Below are 18,027 nucleotides of genomic sequence, written 5' to 3' on the forward strand. Positions count from 1 at the left end.
TTAGAAGTTACGGGGGGGGGGGGGGGGGACACACATTTTACCACTTTGGACGTGTCTCTCGCGCAAACTATTCAGTTTAGAAAAAAATGATATTAGAAACCTCAATATCATTTTTGAAGACCTATCCATAGATACCCCACACGTATGGGTTTGATGAAAAAAAAATTTTTGAGTTTCAGTTCGAAGTATGGGGAACCCCAAAAATTTATTGTTTTTTTTCTATTTTTGTGTGAAAATCTTAATGCGGTTCACAGAATACATCTACTTACCAAGTTTCAATAGTATAGTTCTTATAGTTTCGGAGAAAAGTGGCTGTGACATACGGACGGACAGACAGACGGACAGACAGACGGACAGACAGACAGACAGACAGACATGACGAATCTATAAGGGTTCCGTTTTTTGCCATTTGGCTACGGAACCCTAAAAAGCGGCCAAGTGCGAGTCGGACTCGCCCATGAAGGGTTCCGTATTTAGGCTATTTATGACGTATAAAAAAAAAACTACTTACTAGATCTCGTTCAAACCAATTTTCGGTGGAAGTTTACATGGTAATCTACATCATATATTTTTTTTAGTTTTATCATTCTCTTATTTTAGAAGTTACAGGGGGGGGGACACACATTTTACCACTTTGGAAGTGTCTCTCGCGCAAACTATTCAGTTTAGAAAAAAATGATATTAGAAACCTCAATATCATTTTTGAAGACCTATCCATAGATACCCCACACGTATGGGTTTGATGAAAAAAACATTTTTGAGTTTCAGTTCGAAGTATGGGGAACCCCAAATAGTTATTTGTACAACAAGAGATCAAAGTTTGATATTTCTTCGAGTGCTTATTTTGAGTCCCGTGCAAGCGAAAGATTCTATAATAGATTCACGAGCGTAGCGAGTGACTCTAATTTAGAATATTGAGCGTAGTAAGGGACTCAAAAGCGCACGAGATGTAAATAACTTTGATCTCGTGTAGTTCACAAAACTTTTCACCTCAGCAGTGAGAACATATTAGAGAACCCGAAAAATGTATTCCTTCTTCATCACTTACCTCTATTCACTCATGTTTTCTTAAGATATGCCAACAATTAAATTTTCACCTCAGCATCTCGAACAAGGGTACTTTGCTACTTAAAAACAGTGAGCAAAATCGCATTTTGCTCATTTTGTCTCACTCAGTGAGCAAAATGCGATTTTGCTCACTGTTTTTAAGTAGCAAAGTACCCTTGTTCGAGCTGCTGAGGTGAAAAATTTATTGTTTTTTTTTCTATTTTTGTGTGAAAATCTTAATGCGGTTCACAGAATACATCTACTTACCAAGTTTCAACAGTATAGTTCTTATAGTTTCGGAGAAAAGTGGCTGTGACATACGGACGGACAGACAGACGGACAGACAGACAGACATGACGAATCTATAAGGGTTCCGTTTTTTGCCATTTGGCTACGGAACCCTAAAAAGCGGCCAAGTGCGAGTCGGACTCGCCCATGAAGGGATCCGTATTTAGGCGATTTATGACGTATTAAAAAAAAACTACTTACTAGATCTCGTTCAAACCAATTTTCGGTGGAAGTTTACATGGTAATGTACATCATATATTTTTTTTAGTTTTATCATTTTGTTATTTTAGAAGTTACGGGGGGGGGGGGGGGGGGACACACACACACATTTTACCACTTTGGAAGTGTCTCTCGCACAAACTATTCAGTTTAGAAAAAAATGATATTAGAAACCTCAATATCATTTTTGAAGACCTATCCCACACGTATGGGTTTGATGAAAAAAAAAATTTGAGTTTCAGTTCTAAGTATGGGGAACCCCAAAAATTTATTGTTTTTTATGTTTGTTACTCCATATCTCCGTCATTACTGGACCGATTTTGAAAATTCTTTTTTTGATTGTATGTATATGCATACAGATTGGTCCCGTTTTTGTCAAAACCCAGTTTTGATGATGAGATCCATGAGGAATCGAGGGAACTCCTCAAATCTTAAAGGCATACATATAGTGATTTTTGTGTTTTTATCAACAAATCAAGCATATACATTCAGAAACGTGACATTTGATGAAGTGGAACTGCTGATGATGATCAGAACTGAACTCTTCAACGACGCATAGTTCACGTTTGGCGATTTGTCCTCTTCGTTATGTTTGTTAAGCAAGTTAAGTTTTTAAGCCACATTTTTGTCAAGCTCGAGTTCTGATGATGGGATCCATGAGGAATCGAGGGAACTCCTCAAATCTTAAAGGTGTGCGTATAGAGATTTTTGTATTTTCATCAGAAAATCAAGCATTTTTATTAAAAACTGTCGCATTTGATGAAGTGGAACTGCTGATGATGCTCAGAACAGAACTCTTCAACGACCCATAGTTCACGTTTGGCGATTTGTCCTCTTCGTTATGTTTGTTAAGCAAGTTTAGTTTTTAAGCCACATTTCTGTCAAGCTCGAGTTCTGATGATGAGATCCATAAGGAATCGAGGGAACTCCTCAAATCTTAAAGGCATACATATAGTGATTGTTGTGTTTTAATCAACAAATCAAGCATATACATTTAAAAAGTAACATTTGAGGAAGTGTAACTACTGATGATGACCAGAACGAAACTCTTTAACGACGCATAGCTCGCGTTTGGCGATTTTTTCTTTTCGTTATGTTTGTTAAGCAAGTTAGGTTTTTAAGCCATATTTATGTCAAGCTCAAGTTCTGAACATGGGATCCATGAGAAATCGAGGGAACTCCTCAAATCTTAAAGGCACACGTATAGAATTTTCTGTATTTTCATCATAAAATAAAGCATTAACATTAAAAACTGTCGCATTTGATGAACTGGAACTGCTGATGATGATCAGAACAGAACTCTTCAACGACGCATAGTACATGTTTGGTGATTTCGAATTTCGACTTTGACTTGGACTGGGACCCGGACTCGGATCCAGATCCGGACTCGTACCCGGATCCGGTTCGGACCCGGACCTGGACTCGGATCTGGACTAGACCCGGACTCGGACCCGGACTCGGACACAGACCCGGACCTTGACCCGGAAAACCACTATGATACCTAAACTAAATAAACCACTATGATTACCTACCATAAAATGTAGGTATAAAGTATGATGAGGCCAAACCCCTCCCGCTCATACCCCCGTACACCGCACCGCATGCGCCGTTAAGTGGGTTAGGTTAGGTTTGAACTGCTATCCTCACAGAACCGAACAAAAGTGGGTTAGGTTAGGTTAGAACTGCTAGCCTTACAGAAACGAAATGCTTCATTTTCTACATAGCGCACCATCTACAATAATCTTTCACCAGGCCGCATAGAAGTCGGTTTTTTTTTCTTAAAAATTATTAGTATTTGTTGTTATAGCGGTGTGTATAGCGGCAACAGAAATACATCATCTGTGAAAATTTCAACTGCCTAGCTATCACGGTTCGTGAGATACAGCCTGGTGACAGACGGACGGACGGATGGACGGACGGACGGACAGCGAAGTCTTAGTAATAGGGTCCCGTTTTTACCCTTTCGGTACGGAACCCTAAAAACGGTCAGCCATCCAAGTACTGACCCCGCCCGACGTTGCTTAACTTCGGTCAAAAATCACGTTTGTTGTATGGGAGCCCCACTTAAATCTTTATTTTATTCTGTTTTTAGTATTTGTTGTTATAGCGGCAACAGAAATACATCATCTGTGAAAATTTCAACTGTCTAGCTATCACGGTTCGTGAGATACAGCCTGGTGACAGACGGACGGACGGACGGACGGACAGCGAAGTCTTAGTAATAGGGTCCCGTTTTTTTTACCCTTTCGATACGGAACCCTAAAAAGTAGTTCCGACATTAAGCAACCTGGAAAGTAATAAATGTGGAGACTGGTCGCTCGAAACACAGAATTAAAGAACTTAAACTAAATATTGATAATGATAACAAAATTATAGATTCCAATTTAGAAGTAGCTTCAGAATTTGAAAAAAATTTCACCGAGGTACGAGTATCCACAACTAAGGATTTTAATTCATCACCCTCATCTGCTGTTACATTATTTTTCTACTCCAGCACTTAAATGTGTCAATTAAATGACTGACAGTGATATCTAAAGCAATGTCATTTGAATGCTTTGTCTATAGGCTCATAAGATGACTGCTAGCAGTCATCTTATGAGTATAATACAACTGCTTTATTTTTTTTAAAGATACAAGTTCCGATCATCTTGATTGAAAGAGGTATGTTTTCATTTACAATAATAACTCTTTTTTTTTTTAAATAATAACTCAATTTTTTTTAAATAATAACTCTTTTTTTTTAATAATAACCCTTTTTTTTTTAATAATAACTTTTTTTTTTTTTTTGCTGCAGCTGTCATAGAAAAAGTAATGTATGCAACAGCTCATAATTGGTTCTTAAAATTCTCGGGTCTTTTTTTACAAAACTCGACTACGTCTCGTTTTGTAACTTCGACCCTTGAATTTTAAGAACCCTTATTATATCACTGTTGCATAAACTACTATTAAACATATCGCTTCGGAGTGTTGTGGAGACCTTCATTTTGAACATGTTTGTACCTCAGATATAATAAAGGCGTTTGGACTAGTCATTGAGTTTTCACTTCTATCGGCACTCCCGCACTTGTTGCTTGTTTTTGACTATCCAGTTTTTGGAAAAAATTCTAAATGCGAAAATTGGCATAAAGGACTTTAGCACCAATAATTTATTTTATATAAATAGGACCATTAAGAGCTTGTGAGTTCACTATAATTAAGTACTCGATGAACCAAGTATTTTATACTTTACACTTTTACATTATGCCACAAGGTGGCGTTTAATTCAGCAGTTTTCGTAGCTGGGTATTATATTTGTAGAAATGAAGTGTATCATAAGTGTGTGTGTGAAGTGTTTCGGACGCGATGCCCAACCTACTTACTCTCTTAAATATTTCACTTCCGTCTGTTAAATAATCCATTAATTATTCAATAAGAAACGTAAGTTTATTCATAGGTTTATTACGATTATGTCTAATTACAATGATTCTTCATATTACTTAAGAACGCAAAATAAAAGTATTATTAGATAATATATTTCTTTATTTCAGTCTTTGTTGTCCATAGAGTTATTAGTATTACACGAACTTACAGCTATGTTAGTAACACAAAACAAGACAAGACACTTAATAAAGTACTTAAAACGAATTACCTTACATATTAGTAGTTTATGTGACTGTACATAATGAAGGGCATTAAACACGAGTGTGGGTTTAAGAAACGAACGAAGTGAGTTTCTTAAAAGGATCACACGAGTGTTTTAATGCCTAATTATGTACAGTTACATACACTACTTTATCTACCCACATATCATAAGCCTTCATGATGCATTCAGGAGCCCCATATTATGACCGGCATCGCGGTGTTGTTCAGGGCCACTAACAACAATTATTAGTAAAATAAAACAGAAAACAAATGCGAAAATGAAGAAATTGATTTAGAACAATAATAATTATTTACCTACAGTTTGGATGGTGCAATTATTATAATTCACTTGCCCAGCTCGGAGAGAAGTATGTTCCTTTGTATTGTTTCCTTGACTTAGCTGGTAATAAGTCATTTATAACGTTAGTTGCTTTGTCACGGATATCAGGAGGCGTCGCCGAAATATCTATATCATCTTGATCGCTCATTTTATGGTTTAAATTGAACAATTTTATGCAACAAAACAAATTTTAACCTGTAATGGCAGTATTGAAAAGTTTTCTGGCAGCTGTCATAGTTTTTTGTTAATTCAGAGACAAACTAGAGTCGGCCCCAACTATCATATCGTTCGATATCTTACTTACGTGCGACATTTGTCAAATTTGTTTGAAAATTAACAATTCATTTCGAACTAAACGTCATCTCGACTGATATTAGAATAGAGGTCAAATCAAATTTCTTTGTTTTTCAAAGATGTTCGAAATTTGAATGCATAATATTATCGAAATCGATGTTATTATTTAGCAATAATAACATTGTTACAGATAAGAAATTGGTTCTAACAAAACAGTATATTTTTATGGTGGTCATAATGTGTGGTTCTTGGACGCATCATGGAGGGTTTATGATATTTGGGTAGATAAACTTATAAATATGACTTCTGGACTCTAAATGAATAGAGTTCCAGTGTTTGATTATTTAGCTGACCGGGTCGCCGGAGCAGCGACCGAGACTGTACGGAGCCGCGCATTCCATTCCACGCATCATATAAGGGGGCAACTGTAAGAGCACACGAGCACTGCAGCAAACATCGCCGACGCGCTACACAAGCGCGGCACCGCACTCCCGACAACATCCTGAATCCGTTGTTAGGTATATTGTACTCGTAGGGCATTGGCAGTCTTAACAATAACAATATGGGGCATTATCTATGAAAAGGGACCTTATTGTCGACGGCGCTCACGCCGCACAGCGTCGCGCGGCATTGTATTTAAATCGGAGCATCGTTAATAATGGCGTAAGCGCCATCGACAATGAGGTCCCTTTTCATTGATAACGTCACATAACTTTATAATGACAATAAAAGTTTAACAGGCACATCGCAGTGAACCCCGCACTATATAGGCATGGCCTGTACCGCGGGGGTCGAGGTGATCACGAGTTACCAATAATACAATGTATAATTATATTAAACATAAGCAAAGGAAAGAAAGAGAAGTGGGAACTTGTATGTGTGTAAGCTTGTTGTGAGGAGGGAGTGAAATGTGGGTGAATGAAATCTAAAAATATAATTAATGTAAGTTACGAAAAAGTGAATAGAATAACTCTGAGAGGAATGAAGAAGTAATCCTATGAATACGTGGAGTTAGGAATCACTTGGGAAGGATTCAGAATTGTTTCTGATTCCTCGTAGTTCCAAGACTTAGCAGGTTTAGTATAGGTACGATTTTTTGCCTCATTTACGTTTTAGTGCCTAATGTAACGTCACAAATTTTAACTACTTTCTTGTAAACTTATCTTCGCGTATTTGGTCTACAGGCTACACGTGCGACTCCAGGTCTGACAATATGCTTTTCTCAAACATGCAATGAAATGTCGTCGCTCCGGGCGTTATATCAGACTTCGAAGTATCTCGTTTAGGGCGGAGCAACTCCAGAGAACTGTAAAGGAATTTCATACGAAATTGAAGGCCTAGGCCGGGAAGTAATTTTTTTTTAATTCTAATGTAAACATGGGGTCTGTGTCCATGAACAGGCTAAACAGCCGAATTATATATTTTTTTAAATATTTTTAGTGAATGAATGGTTATCGGACCAAAATATCCGTGTTAACGCCTGTTATACACGAACGTACTGATATTAAGAATACGAATCTGTATTATTCAATGTGTTGATGAATAAATTTAAAATCTTGTCTATACGTAAGTCACCAGAGACCATAGACAATATTTAAAATCCTCTGCATTTATTTTATTTATTGAAATTGAGATTCTTATTATCAGGTTGTGTATAATGGCCCTAATAGGGTCTATTCGAACACTACACACGCGAAATACGGACGACTTCCGTAAAAAAAAGTCTTTATGGCAGGATTGGAAGAAAAATTAAAAAACTTTAGTCGTGTAGCTATTTGTGGTTGATATTTATAATTTGTTTTTTTGAGTGGTGATTTTTTTTATTTCATTGCATATGTTTGAGAAAAGCACTATACATGCCTAGCCGTGAAAAGGTCTTGCCGACTTCGTATCACTATCCGGCCTCCCTACGGTCGGCCGTCTATACCTACTCACCCAGCAAGCCCTTCTTTCCCGGCGTCTGCAGTAATGTACTATTGAACCGAGTCACTTGGACATTCCTCTGACAGCGTGCACACCTGCCAGCATTTAAGTTCCATGGAAATTATGAATAGTCTGTGCGGAAAGAGAAGAGTCGTGTAATGTACGGGGCCCAATACATTCCACGACTCTTCTCTTTCCGCACAGACTCTAACAGTGTGTCATAGTTACATAAAAGTGGCGAAAAGTTGGCATCATTGTTTTGTTATCTGTGGTAATACCTACATATGCTAACAGTTTAAACACAATATGGCTTAGGCCCACTTGCACCATCCCACTAACCCGGGGTTAAGCGGTTAAATCGTTAACCCAGTGTCATATTGTATGGTAACTCTAAGTTTAACCGGTTAACCCCGGGTTAGTGGAATGGTGCAAGTGGGCCTTAGAAAATTAACTTGCAAGATGATTTATGTACCCGACAGCGGAACGCAAACAAGAATTATACGTAGCTATGTTTGTTCTTTTTGGACCGATTTTGATTATTCTGACATCAATCGATCTACACTCATGTACAATTTTAGACAAACGCAAAAAAAAAATTATTACTAACTTTAAAATTCTTTAGGTCTTTCGGACTCGGACACTTTAGTTAGAGTCATAAAAACTACCAGCGGCGTCTGGAGTCCTACAAATAACAAACCGATACCTCCTTAGTATAGGTACTGAGGCAAGTGACAATTTTATATGATTTTACGTTGTTTACACTTTTGTGATTAAAATACCAGTATTTACGTCCACTGAAATTTCATGCTGAATTTCGCATTAGTTTTGGAAATAAAGTGACGTACATATTGATGCAACGAACATAATTTTATATACTCAAACATCGTATACTGAGGCATGTCAATTGCACCACAGTACACGGTGCGTGTGCATGAAAATCAAATTACAGTTATTTGATAAATTTTAAATGTTCTTATAATTAGGTAACAAACAATTTTACTTTCAATCAAATTTTATTCATTTCCAATCTAAGAGATTTTGCCAGAACGATTCCAAAATCTTAACAAATAAATAAGTTACATTCGGTTGTACTTTTGAACCGCTCCTGCAAAATCCTGATTTTGCACCTGCCTCAGTATACTTACTCGCTGGAGGTATCGAAACCGACATTTGCATTGAACACACAACCCATCTTAGCATCGCGTCGTTGGGTAAAAATGATTCGATCATCACCACCACCGCCATCCGCCGCCCGCATGCAGCACCTTCTTAAATCGCCATTTTCTATCTGTTGCTGGATCCGTGGAGCTGGTCAACCTGTAATAAAATAGTAGATTGTTAACCAAGGGTGGAAAGTGAACCATATCACCCGAGTGGCGCCCGAACGAAGGGAGACCCGAACTAAACACTCTACTTTTCATTTCGTCTATGGGGAAAGTCAAACACAAGAATAGTTAATTGTTTTACAAGGGGGCAAAGTTGTTGTTTAACCACTCGTGCTAATATTGATACCCGAGCAAGCGAAAGAATTGAAAGTTCGAAAAATATAATCTTGAGCGTTGCGAGGGTTTCACAGCACGAGGATTAAACAAAATTTCGACCTAATACGTGTCCGGAACGACCTTAATGTAAACACGACTTAAAATAAGTTTTTGAAGTGAAAACTTCTTTAGCGGCGCTGTGCACTTTTTGAGGTGGGGAAAAAACGTTAAACTCGAGACAGCGTAAGGCGTAACCCTCTCTTTCTACCGCGCGACGAAAATGTATGCCTGAGCCTGGTGTATCGTTTTTATTCACCAAAGAACTTTAGTCATAAGTGTCATAACGTATCATAATCAGGTCAATTATTTAAAACTGGACTTTTATATTAAGCAATAAAGCTCAATGTTCTAATCTTGTACGGGCTGAAATACGAGGATCTCACAGTTACATTCTAACATTTCTAACTTTATATCACTCCAATATAATTTAATAAAGCTACATCTTGATGAAATCTCTAATAAAAGTGAAGTCTATTACTGGTGAATAAAACTCAAAACATCATGACCAAATATATTTTTCACCTCAGCAGCTCGAACAAGGGTACTTTGCTACTTAGTAACAGTGAGCAAAATCGCATTTTGCTCACTGAGTGAGACAAAATGAGCAAAATGCGATTTTGCTCACTGATTTTAAGTAGCAAAGTACCCTTGTTCGAGCTGCTGAGGTGAAAGCTTAATTGTTGGTATATCTTAAGAAAACATGAGTGAATAGGTAAGTGATGAAGAAGGAATACATGTTTCGGGTTCTCTAATATGTTCTCACTGCTGAGGTGAAAAGTTTTGTGAACTACACGAGATCAAAGTTATTTACATCTCGTGCGCTTTTGAGTCCCTTACTACGCTCAAGATTCTAAATTAGATTCACTCGCTATGCTCGTGAATCTAGTATAGAATCTTTCGCTTGCACGGGACTCAAAATAAGCACTCGAAGAAATATCAAACTTTGATCTCTTGTTGTACAAATAACTATAGATGCGAGGTCTGCAAGGTAACTTTACAATTTCTTTGTTAACGTTAATTATGAACGCTACAAATTTAAGCTCACTGACCAGCAATTTCGGAACTAAAGTTTTTCAATAGAAAGGAGGATGGGTCAATTATACATAGTGCTGCAGACATTTTGGACTAGTCATTAAGTTTTCACTTCTGTCGGCACTCCCGGAGTGCAACCCGTTGTTTTTAGGGTTCCGTAGCCAAATGGCAAAAAACGGAACCCTTATGGATTCGTCATGTCTGTCTGTCTGTCTGTCCGTCCGTCCGTCCGTATGTCACAGCCACTTTTTTCCGAAACTATAAGAACTATACTGTTGAAACTTGGTAAGTAGATGTATTATGTGAACCGCATTAAGATTTTCACACAAAAATAGAAAAAAAAAACCGGCCAAGTGCGAGTCGGACTCGCGCACGGAGGGTTCCGCACCATCAACAAAAAAAGCGGCCAAGTGCGAGTCGGACTCGCCCATGAAGGGTTCCGTATTTAGGCGATTTATGACGTATAAAAAAAAAGCAGCCAAGTGCGAGTCGGACTCGCCCATGAAGGGTTCCGTATTTAGGCGATTTATGACGTATAAAAAAAAACTACTTACTAGATCTCGTTCAAACCAATTTTCGGTGGAAGTTTACATGGTAATGTACATCATATATTTTTTTTAGTTTTATCATTCTCTTATTTTAGAAGTTACGGGGGGGGGACACACATTTTACCACTTTGGAAGTGTCCCTCGCGCAAACTATTCAGTTTAGAAAAAAATGATATTAGGAACCTCAATATCATTTTTGAAGACCTATCCATAGATACCCCACACGTATGGGTCTGATGAAAAAAAAAATTTTGAGTTTCAGTTCGAAGTATGGGGAACCCCAAAAATTTATTGTTTTTTTTCTATTTTTGTGTGAAAATCTTAATGCGGTTCACAGAATACATCTACTTACCAAGTTTCAACAGTATAGTTCTTATAGTTTCGGAGAAAAGTGGCTGTGACATACGGACGGACAGACAGACGGACAGACAGACATGACGAATCTATAAGGGTTCCGTTTTTTGCCATTTGGCTACGGAACCCTAAAAACTACTTACTAGATCTCGTTCAAACCAATTTTCGGTGGAAGTTTACATGGTAATGTACATCATATATTTTTTATTAGGGTTCCGTAGCCAAATGGCAAAAAACGGAACCCTTATAGATTCGTCATGTCTGTCTGTCTGTCCGTCTGTCTGTCTGTCCGTCCGTATGTCACAGCCACTTTTCTCCGAAACTATAAGAACTATACTGTTGAAACTTGGTAAGTAGATGTATTCTGTGAACCGCATTAAGATTTTCACACAAAAATAGAAAAAAAACAATAAATTTTTGGGGTTCCCCATACTTCGAACTGAAACTCAAATTTTTTTTTTTCATCAAACCCATACGTGTGGGGTATCTATGGATAGGTCTTCAAAAATGATATTGAGGTTTCTAATATCATTTTTTTCTAAACTGAATAGTTTGCGCGAGAGACACTTCCAAAGTGGTAAAATGTGTGTCCCCCCCCGTAACTTCTAAAATAAGAGAATGATAAAACTAAAAAAAATATATGATGTACATTACCATGTAAACTTCCACCGAAAATTGGTTTGAACGAGATCTAGTAAGTAGTTTTTTTTTTATACGTCATAAATCGCCTAAATACGGAACCCTTCATGGGCGAGTCCGACTCGCACTTGGCCGCTTTTAGTTTTATCATTCTCTTATTTTAGAAGTTACAGGGGGGGACACACACATTTTACCACTTTGGAAGTGTCTCTCGCGCAAACTATTCAGTTTACAAAAAAATGATATAGAAACCTTAATATCATTTTTGAAGACCTATCCATAGATACCCCACACGTATGGGTTTGATGAAAAAAAAATTTTTGAGTTTCAGTTCGAAGTATGGGGAACCACAAAAATTTATAGTTTTTTTTCTATTTTTGTGTAAAAATCTTAATGCGGTTCACAGAATACATCTACTTACCAAGTTTCAACAGTATAGCTATTAGTTATTCTGTGAGTATAGTTCTTATAGTTTCGGAGAAAAGTGGCTGTGACATACGGACGGACAGACAGACGGACAGACAGACATGACGGATCTATAAGGGTTCCGTTTTTTGCCATTTGGCTACGGAACCCTAAAAACAAACAAAAAGCGGCCAAGTGCGAGTCGGACTCGCCCATGAAGGGTTCCGTATTTAGGCGATTTATGACGTATAAAAAAAAACTATTTACTAGATCTCGTTTTAATTTTTGTTTGTAGCTTTATGTAGTTTTTAATTTTTTGTTTATATTACATGCACTATACCTTGATTTTAATAAATATTTTTGCCATACATTTATTCAGTTTTAAGCTCTGCTCGCGAGGTCTACAGCTCACAGAGCCACTAGTATAAAAGTGTAAGCCGAGCACTTTCATTTGATACCAAACTCGACCATACTTTCTTGCAAATAAAATGACCAGAATAGCAAGACACCTCACAAACAGCTTTTTGGCCTTCTAAGCTCTTCTAGCTCAATAACCCCTTGATCGAGCCTGCTCATAATTTAATGACTAAAATATAATGCCCTCGACTACACGTCTACCCAATTTCATTTAAATTTGAACAAATTTACTTAAGTTATTGTGTATCAAACTATCTTCTGACAGTTCAGCTTAAAAACATCGAAATGCCGGGACGTGCCGCTAGCCAGCCGCGTGTTCAAAGTTGAATGTAAGAACTTCGCTTCGCTCGCTCGTTCGATAATTGTTACATTAATCGAGTGACAACTCATGCACCAAAATCGGCTCTCTTAGCTATGTTAGCTAGCAAAACTCGGCACAAACTTATCTACATACATATGTACAGTCGCCGTCAGATATATATCGGAATTATCGGAGCAGCGAAGACGCTCACAAATATCTGAACACGCCTCTATTGTCAAGGCGTAAAAGTGCGTGTTCAGATGAATTTGAGCACCTCGGCCGCTCCGATATATCTGATGGCGACTGTACACGCAGCTGCAAAAGTACATACCCCCTTTATGAAGGCATTCATTCGTTATGTGGCTATACAAATTAGCGGCGAGGTATAGAATTGTAGGTACGAGTAGGTACATAAGACTGCTAGAATCATAACTGTTCTGCAGCCGCCGGACAAAAGCAATCCATGTAGTAGGTACATGTTTACCTTGCCCATGTGTCCGCCGCTCGAACTCGGCCTCCACCGGCAGTAGCGGGAGGCTGCGGCAGCGGCCCATGTGGCAACAGGCGGCTCCCGACTACTTAAGTCGTTGGACGACTGCCATCACCTTGTCTGAAATCAGGTTAGTGAATATTTGAATTATTTCATACAGATTAAGCAATAGGGATGATGACACATGTAGATACAGGGTGCCATTTGAGTCGTGATCAGTAATATGTTTTTCTAACTCCATAAACAACGAGCAATTTAATGCCCCTACTCTTACTAAAATCAGACAACATTTTTTTTATTTTTTGGCATTTATTTTACTTTTATAAGTGGATTTAGGATATTACAACGGCTTATTATAGTATTTTATGCAACCGTTGTTTAAAAGGGGTCAAAAAAGGCGAGTGGCGTGAGTAACAATTTGAGGCGAAGCCGAAAATTGTTAATAAAGACGCCACGAGTATTTTTTGACTCAGTTAAACAACTTTTTCTACGACCAAGCACTTACTTTGAAAAAAAAATTGTAAAACAAATATTTTTCATTCAACAAAAATAATACTTTTTCTACTCCAGCACTTAAATGTGTCAATTAAATGACTGACAGTGATATCTAAAGCAATGTCATTTGAATGCTTTGTCTATAGGCTCATAAGATGACTGCTAGCAGTCATCAAGTCAAGTTCTCGGGTCTTTTTTTACAAAACTCGACTACGTCTCGTTTTGTAACTTCGACCCTTGAATTTTAAGAACCCTTATTATATCACTGTTGCATAAACTACTATTAAACAAGTGGAATCATATAGGACATATAGAATTATGATTGTTTTATTTTATTCATTAAAACATACAAAAATAAATTAAACTATGAACTAAACAAAACAAAACTAAAACTACTGCCTTAAAAGTAAATGCCTACAAATAAAAAAGCGGCCAAGTGCGAGTCGGACTCGCCCATGAAGGGTTCCGTATTTAGGCGATTTATGACGTATTAAAAAAAACTACTTGCTAGATCTCGTTCAAACCAATTTTCGGTGGAAGTTTACATGGTAATGTACATCATATATTTTTTTTAGTTTTATCATTCTCTTATTTTAGAAGTTAGGGGGGGGGGGGACACACATTTTACCACTTTGGAAGTGTCTCTAGCGCAAACTATTCAGTTTAGAAAAAAATGATATTAGGAACCTCAATATCATTTTTGAAGACCTATCCATAGATACCCCACACGTATGGGTTTGATGAAAAAAAAAATTTCGAGTTTCAGTTCGAAGTATGGGGAACCCCAAAAATTAATTGTTTTTAGGGTTCCGTAGCCAAATGGCAAAAAACGGAACCCTTATAGATTCGTCATGTCTGTCTGTCTGTCTGTCCGTCTGTCCGTCTGTCTGTCCGTCCGTATGTCACAGCCACTTTTCTCCGAAACTATAAGAACTATACTGTTGAAACTTGGTAAGTAGATGTATTCTGTAAACCGCATTAAGATTTTCACACAAAAATAGAAAAAAAAACAATAAATTTTTGGGGTTCCCCATACTTCGAACAGAAACTCAAAAATTTTTTTTTCATCAAACCCATACGTGTGGGGTATCTATGGATAGGTCTTCAAAAATGATATTGAGGTTTCTAATATCATTTTTTTCTAAACTGAATAGTTTGCGCGAGAGACACTTCCAAAGTGGTAAAATGTGTGTCCCCCCCCCTGTAACTTCTAAAATAAGAGAATGATAAAACTAAAAAAAATATATGATGTACATTACCATGTAAACTTCCACCGAAAATTGGTTTGAACGAGATCTAGTAAGTAGTTTTTTTTTATACGTCATAAATCGCCTAAATACGGAACCCTTCATGGGCGAGTCCGACTCGCACTTGGCCGCTTTTTTTTCTATTTTTGTGTGAAAATCTTAATGCGGTTCACAGAATACATCTACTTACCAAGTTTCAACAGTATAGTTCTTATAGTTTCGGAGAAAAGTGGCTGTGACATACGGACGGACAGACGGACAGACGGACAGACAGACAGACATGACGAATCTATAAGGGTTCCGTTTTTTGCCATTTGGCTACGGAACCCTAAAAATGGTCCCAGATATATACCGTATATGTACTTGTATTTGTATTTGTATTTGTATTTGTATTTATTTTTTCTACTCCAGCACTTAAATGTGTCAATTAAATGACTGACAGTGATATCTAAAGCAATGTCATTTGAATGCTTTGTCTATAGGCTCATAAGATGACTGCTAGCAGTCATCTTATGAGTATAATACAACTGCTTTATTTTTTTTAAAGATACAAGTTCCGATCATCTTGATTGAAAGAGGTATGTTTTCATTTACAATAATAACTCTTTTTTTTTTTAAATAATAACTCAATTTTTTTTAAATAATAACTCAATTTTTTTTAAATAATAACTCTTTTTTTTTAATAATAACTCTTTTTTTTTAATAATAACTCTTTTTTTTTTAATAATAACTCTTTTTTTTTAAATAATAACTCTTTTTTTTAAATAATAACTTTTTTTTTTTTTTTTTTTTTTTTTGCAGCTGTCATAGAAAAAGTAATGTATGCAACAGCTCATAATTGGTTCTTAAAATTCTCGGGTCTTTTTTTACAAAACTCGACTACGTCTCGTTTTGTAACTTCGACCCTTGAATTTTAAGAACCCTTATTATATCACTGTTGCATAAACTACTATATTGCAATTCACATGTACATTACAGGTTTTCCAAGTACTTAAGAGTATAGGTAGGTACACAAATGACACATGAAACCCTGATGGGCGCAGCAATCAGGTAGATATGTAAACAATACTAGTCGTTTCGAGCATAATTTCATCAATTGCAGGGTGGTTGAATAGTAAATATTCTAGAATTATACAAATAAGTAGGTATGTAAATTTTTCTTTCGCACCGAGACCGTGGTACACAACAAGTACGATTATGTAAAATGGATCAGCTATATTTACTCGCAAGTAGGTATTTAGAAGTTAGACCAGCGTACCTAATATTTATTTGCTGTTTACTCATTTTCATTAAAATACTCCTGTAAGCTGTAATGACATTTTTTGATTAAGTATTGTTTTAAAGTTTTATTAAATATTTTTTCTACTCCAGCACTTAAATGTGTCAATTAAATGACTGACAGTGATATCTAAAGCAATGTCATTTGAATGCTTTGTCTATAGGCTCATAAGATGACTGCTAGCAGTCATCTTATGAGTATAATACAACTGCTTTATTTTTTTTAAAGATACAAGTTCCGATCATCTTGATTGAAAGAGGTATGTTTTCATTTACAATAATAACTCTTTTTTTTTTTAAATAATAACTCAATTTTTTTTAAATAATAACTCTTTTTTTTTAATAATAACCCTTTTTTTTTTAATAATAACTTTTTTTTTTTTTTTGCTGCAGCTGTCATAGAAAAAGTAATGTATGCAACAGCTCATAATTGGTTCTTAAAATTCTCGGGTCTTTTTTTACAAAACTCGACTACGTCTCGTTTTGTAACTTCGACCCTTGAATTTTAAGAACCCTTATTATATCACTGTTGCATAAACTACTATTTTCCAATTCGATGTCTTTTATTTCGTTAGGTAAATTGTTATAAATTTTTATAGCCATATTTTGTGGGCTTGTGCTATGTAGTTTCAGATTTGAGTTTGTTGTCTGTATAAGGTTATTTTTATATCTCGATTCGTATCGTCTAGGTTGGTCAGCAATTTTTTTAAATAGAGCGGGGTATTTACGTACAAATTTGCAAATTTCAAAGATATAAATTGAAGTTAAGGTTAAGTTAAGAGTTTAAATTTTATGAAGTAGGGTTGGCAACTGTCAGGGCAATAGATATTTGCTAATATTCTTACGCATGTTTTTTGGAGAATAAACAACTCGTTTGCATCTGTGCTATTCCCCCATAGGATGATAGAATATTTTAACCATGAATAGGCGTACGCGTAGTAAGCTGCAAGGGCAGATTTTAGGTCAGTGGTTTTTAGGGTTCCGTAGCCAAATGGCAAAAAGCGGCCAAGTGCGAGTCGGACTCGCCCATGAAGGGTTCCGTATTTAGGCGATTTATGACGTATAAAAAAAAACTACTTACTAGATCTCGTTCAAACCAATTTTCGGTGGAAGTTTACATGGTAATGTACATCATATATTTTTTTTTGTTTTATCATTCTCTTATTTTAGAAGTTACAGGGGGGGACACACACATTTTACCACTTTGGAAGTGTCTCTCGCGCAAACTATTCAGTTTAGAAAAAAATGATATTAGAAACCTCAATATCATTTTTGAAGACCTATCCATAGATACCCCACACGTATGGGTTTGATGAAAAAAAAAATTTTTGAGTTTCAGTTCGAAGTATGGGGAACCCCAAAAATTTATTGTTTTTTTTCTATTTTTGTGTGAAAATCTTAATGCGGTTCACAGAATACATCTACTTACCAATTTTCAACAGTATAGTTCTTATAGTTTCGGAGAAAAGTGGCTGTGACATACGGACGGACAGACAGACGGACAGACAGACAGACAGACATGACGAATCTATAAGGGTTCCGTTTTTT

The 18,027-nt window shown here is 36.6% G+C and overlaps 1 long non-coding RNA gene across 1 annotated transcript; it reads right to left on the reverse strand.

The window, feature by feature from the left end:
* Positions 1-1,652: 1,652 nt before the first annotated feature.
* LOC134658044 (uncharacterized) lies at positions 1,653-12,285 on the reverse strand. The gene is made up of 2 exons (XR_010097673.1): positions 12,099-12,285; positions 1,653-1,728 (listed from the first exon to the last, which is right to left on the reverse strand). It is a non-coding gene; the product is annotated as an uncharacterized LOC134658044 (long non-coding RNA).
* Between the last annotated feature and the right edge of the window lie 5,742 nt (positions 12,286-18,027).

Source organism: Cydia amplana, chromosome 21 (genome assembly GCF_948474715.1).
Source record: "Cydia amplana chromosome 21, ilCydAmpl1.1, whole genome shotgun sequence".
In the NCBI taxonomy this organism is placed as follows: domain Eukaryota; kingdom Metazoa; phylum Arthropoda; class Insecta; order Lepidoptera; family Tortricidae; genus Cydia; species Cydia amplana.